General features: G+C 40.4%; 1 protein-coding gene across 2 annotated transcripts in view; it reads left to right on the forward strand.

Annotated features, from left to right (window-relative positions):
- LOC111962012 (uncharacterized) overlaps positions 1-7331 on the forward strand; it is a 238509-nt gene that overhangs the window by 37610 nt on the left and 193568 nt on the right. The gene's annotated exons all lie outside the window — the stretch shown is intronic.

Here is a 7331-nt window from a genome sequence, read left to right on the forward strand (position 1 = left end):
AATTGTGGCTTAAGGACAACAAAGTCAAGGTATTGGAGTGGCCATCACAAAGCCCTGACCTCAATCCTACAGAAAATTTGTGGGCAGAACTGAAAAAGCGTGTGTGAGCAAGGAGGCCTACAAACCTGACTCAGTTACACCAGCTCTGTCAGGAGGAATATTCACCCAACTTATTGTGGGAAGCTTGTGGAAGTTAAACAAGTTAAACAATTTAAAGGCAATGCTACCAAAAACTAATTGAGTGTATGAAAACTTCTGACCCACTGGGATGTGATGAAAGAAAATAAAGCTGAAATAAATCATTCTCTCTACTATTATTCTGACATTTCACATTCTTAAAATAAAGTGGTGATCCTAACTGACCTATGAAAGGGAATTTTTACTAGGATTAAATGTCAGGAATTGTGAAAAACTGAGTTTAAATGTATTTGGCTAAGGTGTAACTTCTCAAATCAAATCAAATTTATTTATATACCTTTCGTACATCAGCTGATATCTCAAAGTGCGTTACAGAAACCCAGCCTAAAACCCAAACAGCAAGCAATGCAGGTGTACAAGCATGTGGCTAGGAAAAACTCCCTAGAAAGGCCAAAACCTAGGAAGAAACCTAGAGAGGAACCAGGCTGAGGGGTGGCCAGTCCTCTTCTGGCTGTGCCGGGTGGAGATGTTCATAAATGACCAGAATGGTCAAATAATAATAATCACAGTAGTTGTCGAGGGTGCAGCAAGTCAGCACCTCAGGAGTAAATGTCAGTTGGCTTTTCATAGCCGATCATTAAGAGTATCTCTACCGCTCCTGCGGTCTCTAGAGAGTTGGAAACAGCAGGTCTGGGACAGGTAGCACGTTATCTAGTCACTTTTACCCCTACCCACATGTACATACTGTATTACTTCAATTACGACAACTATCTTGTACCCCTGCACATTGACTCTGTACTGGTACTCCTTGTATATAGCCACATTATTGTTTTTATTGTGTTACTATTTCCATTTTTATATTTTTTATTTGTCTTACTTGTTATCTCTGCACAGTTGGGAATTGGCTCYTAAGTAAGCATTTCACTGTAAAGTTTCACTGTAAAGTTGTGAACCTGTTGTATTCGCTGCATGTGACCAATAACATTTGATTTGATTTGACCAGCATGCAAAGAGCCTTTTATTACACACCAGCCTTCAAGGCCCCTATTTACATTGACCAGCCTTGCTCGGAGCCTTTAATTATTGTCACGACTTCCGCCGAAGTGTGGCAAGCTGTCCAGATCCTGAGGCAGCAAAGCAGCCTCAAACCATGATGCTCCCTCCACCATACTTTACAGTTGCGATGAGGTTTTGATGTTGGTGTGCTGTGCCTTTTTTCTCCACACATAGTGTTATGTGTTCCTTCCAAACAACTCAACTGTAGTTTAATCTGTCCACAGAACATTTTGCCAGTAGCGCTGTGGAACATCCAGGTGCACTTTGCAAACTTCAGAAGTGCAGCAATGTTTTTTTTGGACAGCAGGGGCTTCTTCCGTGGTGTCCTCCCATGAACACCATTCTTGTTAAGTGTTTTACGTGTCAAAGACTCGGCAACAGAGATGTTAGCATGATCCAGAGATTTCTGGAAGTCTTTAGCTGACACTCTAGGATTCTTCTTTAACCTCATTGAGCCTTCTGCTCTGTGCTCTTGCAGTCATCTTTGCAGGATGGCCACTCCTAGGGAGAGTCGCAACAGTGCTGAACTTTCTCCATTTATAGACAATTTGTCTTTCCGTGGACTGATGCACATCAAGGCTTTTAGAGATACTTTTGTAACCCTTTCCAGCTTTATGCAAGTCAACCATTCTTAATCTTAGGTCTACTGAGATCACTTTTGTTCGAGGCATGGTTCACATCGGGCAATGCTTCTTGTAAATAGCAAATTCAAATTTTGTGAGTGTTTTTTATAGGGCAAGGCAGCTCTAACCAACATCTCCAATCTCGTCTCAATGATTGTAGTCCAGGTTAGCTGACTCCAATTAGCTTTTGGAGAAGTCATTAGCCTAGGGTTTCACATACACATTTTTCGAACCTACACTGTGAATGTTTAAATGATGTATTCAATATAGACAAGAAAAATACAATTATTTGTGTTTTATTAGTTTAAGCACACTATGTTTGTCTATTATTGTAACTTAGATGAAGATCAGATCAAATTTGATGACCAATTTATGCAGAAATCCAGGTAATTCCAAAGGGTTCACATAAGGATTATTTTATTATACACTAGCCTGCGAGGCACCTAGTTATCCTTACCAGCCTGTGAGGAGACTTTAATTATACGCAAGCCTGTGAGGCAGTTATTTATCCTTACCAGCCTGTAAGTGTTAGTAAGATGAAAATACACTGAGTATACAAAATAAGAACACATTACATAGACTGACCAGGTGAATCCAGGTTGATGTCACTTTTTAAATCCACTTCAATCAGTGTATATGAAGGGGAGGAGACAGGTTAAAGAAGGATTTATAGACATGGATTGTGTATGTGTGCCATTCAGAGGTTGAATGGGCAAAACAAAAGATTTAAGTGCTTTTGAATGGGGTATGGTAGTAAGTGCAAGGCGCACCGGTTTGTGTCATGAACTGCAATGCTGCTGGGTTTTTCATGCTCAACATTGTATCAAGAATGGTCCAACACCCAAAGGACATCCAGCCAACTTGACACAATTCTGGGAAGCATTGGAGTCAACATGGGCCAGCATCCCTGTGGAATGCTTCCGACACCTTGTAGAGGCCATGTATATTTAAGCAATAAGGCCCTAGGGGGTGTGTTATGTGGCCAATATACGACGGCTAAGGGCTGATCTTAAGCAAGACGCAACACGGAGTGCCTGGACAATACCCTTAGCAGTGGTATATTGGCCATATATCACAAAACCCTGAGGTGCCTTATTGCTATTATAAACTACCAACGTAATTAGAGAAGTAAAAATAACTATTTCGTCATACCTGTAGTATACGGTCTGATATACCACGGCTGTCAGCCAATCAGCATTCAGGGCTCGAACCACCCACTAATGATATATCATCTAGGTAAGATATAGCTTGCTATATTAGCTCATTGCTTCAGAGAAAATAGCTAGCTAAGCAGTTAGTAAAAGTAGTAGCTGTACTTGCTGCATTATGGAGTTAGCTAGATGAAAAACATTAGCTAGCTAAATAGCCAGTCAATATGCAGCTAGCTCACGAGCTAAGTTAGCTCCTTTGAAAATATAACTAAAAAGCAAAGCTGTTTAGCGAATCTAGATGTCAGCCTGTATAATTTGGAAATAGTCTTGCCATTTCAGTGTTTTAGAGAGTTAGCCAGTATAATATGAAAATAGTGATTTATCTTGTGTTATTTTTGACACAATTTGCTTGATTAACTTTTTGATGTGCTAAAGTTAGCTAGCTGTGAGAAATGAGTTAGTCTTTCTCAAGCGTGGCGATGGCACGTTTGTTATTTGAATTTGATTGGCTGATGGGGAAGAATGGGCAGAGTTGCTGAAATATCAGCCTGTGAGGAAGCAGCTCCTCCCAGGCGTCATAGAAGGACCCTAAATCACTTGTGCGCTTGAGACAAACAGGATGGTGCTGTGTTGACCAATAAAAAATGTCCATCTGGCACAAAGATCGGTGACCTAAATATTGACTGGCTTTCACCATGCTGCCCACTCAAGAAAAAGCTTCAAACTGTAACCAATGTCTACAACCTGGTTCAAGTTTTCAGCCAACCTACCAGGGTATTTACAAACAGCACAGGAATGAAATCCACATGTATTGATCACATCTTTACTAATGCTGCAGAAATCTGCTTTAAAGCAGTATCCAAATCTATTGGATGTATGGTAGCCATATCTAGGATAACCAAAGTTCCAAAGGCTGGACCTAATATTAAAGAGGTCTTACAATAGGTTTTGTAGTTATTCCTATGTTGATGATGTAAAGAATATTTGCTGATCTGGTGTGTGTAATGAGTAGCAACCAGACACTGCACGTGACACATTTATGAAATTGCTTACACTATTTACTAATAAGCATGCACCCATTAAGAAAATGACTGTAAAAACTGTTAAATCCCCATGGATTTAAAAATGATATGTTTGAGAGGGATGAGGCAAAAGGAATGGCAAATAGGTCTGGCTGCATAACCAATTGGCAAACCTACTGCAAATTCAGAAATCATGTGACTAAACAGAACAAAAAACTATACTATGAAACAAAGATACATTATAAAAATAATTATAGTAAAAAGCTTTGGAGCACCATAAATGAAATCTGACCAAATTATAAAAGACAAGCATTGTAATTTTGAATTATGTAAAGTGAGTGTGGAAGAGGTGAAAAAAGTATTGTTATCTACAATGACAAGCCACCTGGGTCTGACAACTTGGAGGGAAAATTACTGAGGATGACAGCGAATGATATTACCACTCCAATTTGCCATCTTTTCAATATAAGCTTACAAAAACGTGTGTGCCCTCAGGCCAGGAGGGATTTCAACATGCACAGCACTTACACAAATAACGGATGATTAACTTAGAGAAATTTATAATAAAATAGTTGTGGGAGCTGTTTTGTTAGAATTCAGTGCGGCTTTTGACATTATCGATCATAATATTCTGCTGGGGAAAAAATGGTTTTGTCACGGCCGTCGTCTAGGTGGAAATGACCGGACCAAGGTGCAGCATGGTGAGCGTACATTTTATTTTATTAGAATGTCGCCAACAAAACAAGAAACAAAGAAACGACCGTGAAGCTTACTAGGGCTATAGTGCCACTAACAAAGTCAACTACCCACAAACACCAAAGGAAAAAAGGCTGCCTAAGTATGATTTCCAATCAGAGACAACGATAGACAGCTGTCCCTGATTGAGAACCATACCCATCCAAAACATAGAAATATAACACATAGAATGCCCACCCTAATCACACCCTGGTCTAACCAAAATAGAGACTAAAACCCTCTCAATGGCCAGGGCGTGACAGGTATGGCTTTACACCCCCTGCTATCTTGTGGATTGAGAGTTTCCTGTCTAACAGAGCACAGGGGGTGTTCTTTAATGGTAGCATCTCCAACATAATCCAGGTAGAATCAGGCTTTCCCCAGGGCAGCTGTTTAGGCACCTTACTTTTTTCAAACTTTACTAATGTCCTGCCACTGGCTCTGTGCAAAGCCCGTATGTCTATGTATGCGGATGACTCAACACTATACACGTCAGCTACTTCAGCGAGTGAAATCACTGCAACACTTAAAGAGCTGCATTCAGTTTCAGAATAGGTAGCAAGAAATATGTTAGTCCTAAATATTTCAAAAACTAAAAACATTGTATTTGGGACAAATCATTCACTAAACCTCAACTAAGTCTTGTAATGAATAATGTAGAAATTGAGCAAGTTGTGGTCAAAACATATTGATGCAACAGTAGATGGGGAGAGGTCTGTCCATAATAAACCGCTACTCTGCCTTCTTAACAACAATATCAACAAGGCAGGTCCTACAGGCCCTAGTTTTTCATATCTGGACTACTGCCCAGTCGTGTGGCCAGGTGCCACAAAGAGGGACTTGAAAAAATTACAACTGGCCCAGAAACGGGCAGCATGGCTGGCCCTTAAAGGTACACATAGAGCATACAATGATGATCATATACATGTCAATCTCTCGTGGCTCAAAGTAGAGGAGAGATTGACTTCATCACTACTTGTTTTTGTAAGAAGTATTGACATGTTGAATGCACCGAACTGACTGTTTAAACAACTAGCACACAGCACAGACACCCATGCATACCCCACAAGACATGCCACCAGAGGTCTCTTCACAGTGCCCAAGTCCAGAACAGACAATGGGAGGCGCACAGTACTACATAGAGCTATGGGTACATGGAACTCTATTCCACATCAAGTAACTTATGCAAGCAATAAAATCAGATTTAAAAAACAGATAAAAATACACCTTATGGAATAGCGAGGACTGTGAAGAGTCACACACACATACAAACACACACAGCATACACACTGTACACACACGTACACKTGGATTGTGTGTTGTAGTAGAGTAATGGCCGAAGGGCACACATTTAACATATTGTGAAATCTGTTGTAAAATGTATTAGAATGTTAAAAAATGTTATTATATTATGTATTACTGCCTTAATTTTTGCTGGACCCCAGAAAGAGTAAATGCTGCCATCTTTATAGATGAAGAAATCCTAAATGTAATCAGCTGTTTATAATAATGTAACTGTAATACGGTTACATTTTTGGGGGGGTCGATTACACTAACAAATTGCTGTAAATTTACAATTTACAAATGGCAGGACTTGGGGTGTCACACTGACTTTGCAACCCTTGAGTGACGGGCAGGTTCTCCACTGCTAGGCAAGGAGAGACATCCACTAGCTTGGCGTTGTGGCACAGTGTGACCGGGTTCAGTGATGCGTTCAGGACTTTCTTTGGGACCCAGCGATCTCCCACATGGGTGTTAGGTCTTTCCCTAACAGAATGTCCTTAAGGGCTGAGGATGCGGAGGTGGGCCTAACAATGACAGTGCTCCCAGGTGAAACACGAGCACAGTTTGGCAACTTCCCCCATACGAGGTACTCCTTCTGTGAAAGGAGAGTAACAGCTGGCCTAAGCTTTACCGTGCCAATCTTGCTTGTCAACTTGGGGCCTGCCCTGCCTGAGAAACCACTCAGGAGCTTGAGGAACTGCTCACACTCTGGTCAATGTATTTATGCACCAGTACCAGTTAAACGTTGAATGGAATGTTGGACTCAGGCTCTATGTCATGCACAAATCAGTGAAGAGGAAGGGTTGAGACTTAAAGCTGCTGGCGTTCTTCCTTGTTCTCAGCTAGCCCCCAGCAATGTGGAACTCGTCAGTTGTGGTGGTCTGACTACAAAGCCCAAATGTAAATATGACCTGGAAATCTAAGTTTATGAATCAAAGTGAAAGCTCAATCAAATGAAAGTGACAGAATAAGATTACTTCCCAAGCAAAGCCAATGTTTTGTCTCCTCAACTATAGAGGGTTGTAGCTCAACCAAAGAAATGAAACATATCCCCATATGTATCGGATTCAAGTCTTTTCTGGGTATTTTACAGCTTTTTCTCTAGCATTATTGAATCCATTTTATTTTCTTAAATATTAACCTAACAAAAAGAAGGGATGTGATTACGAATTGACAAGGCTTTACATCAGTATAACAAATCAATAATTTAATTATTGGGAATTTATTGACGTCCCATAGTAACCAGCTCATGGTGCTGAAAGTAGGCATAATTCATTTCAACAGTCTTCATTTTCATTAGACTTACGAACAACAAGAGGGCT

This window comes from Salvelinus sp. IW2-2015, linkage group LG4q.1:29 (assembly GCF_002910315.2).
Source record: "Salvelinus sp. IW2-2015 linkage group LG4q.1:29, ASM291031v2, whole genome shotgun sequence".
Lineage (NCBI taxonomy): Eukaryota > Metazoa > Chordata > Actinopteri > Salmoniformes > Salmonidae > Salvelinus > Salvelinus sp. IW2-2015.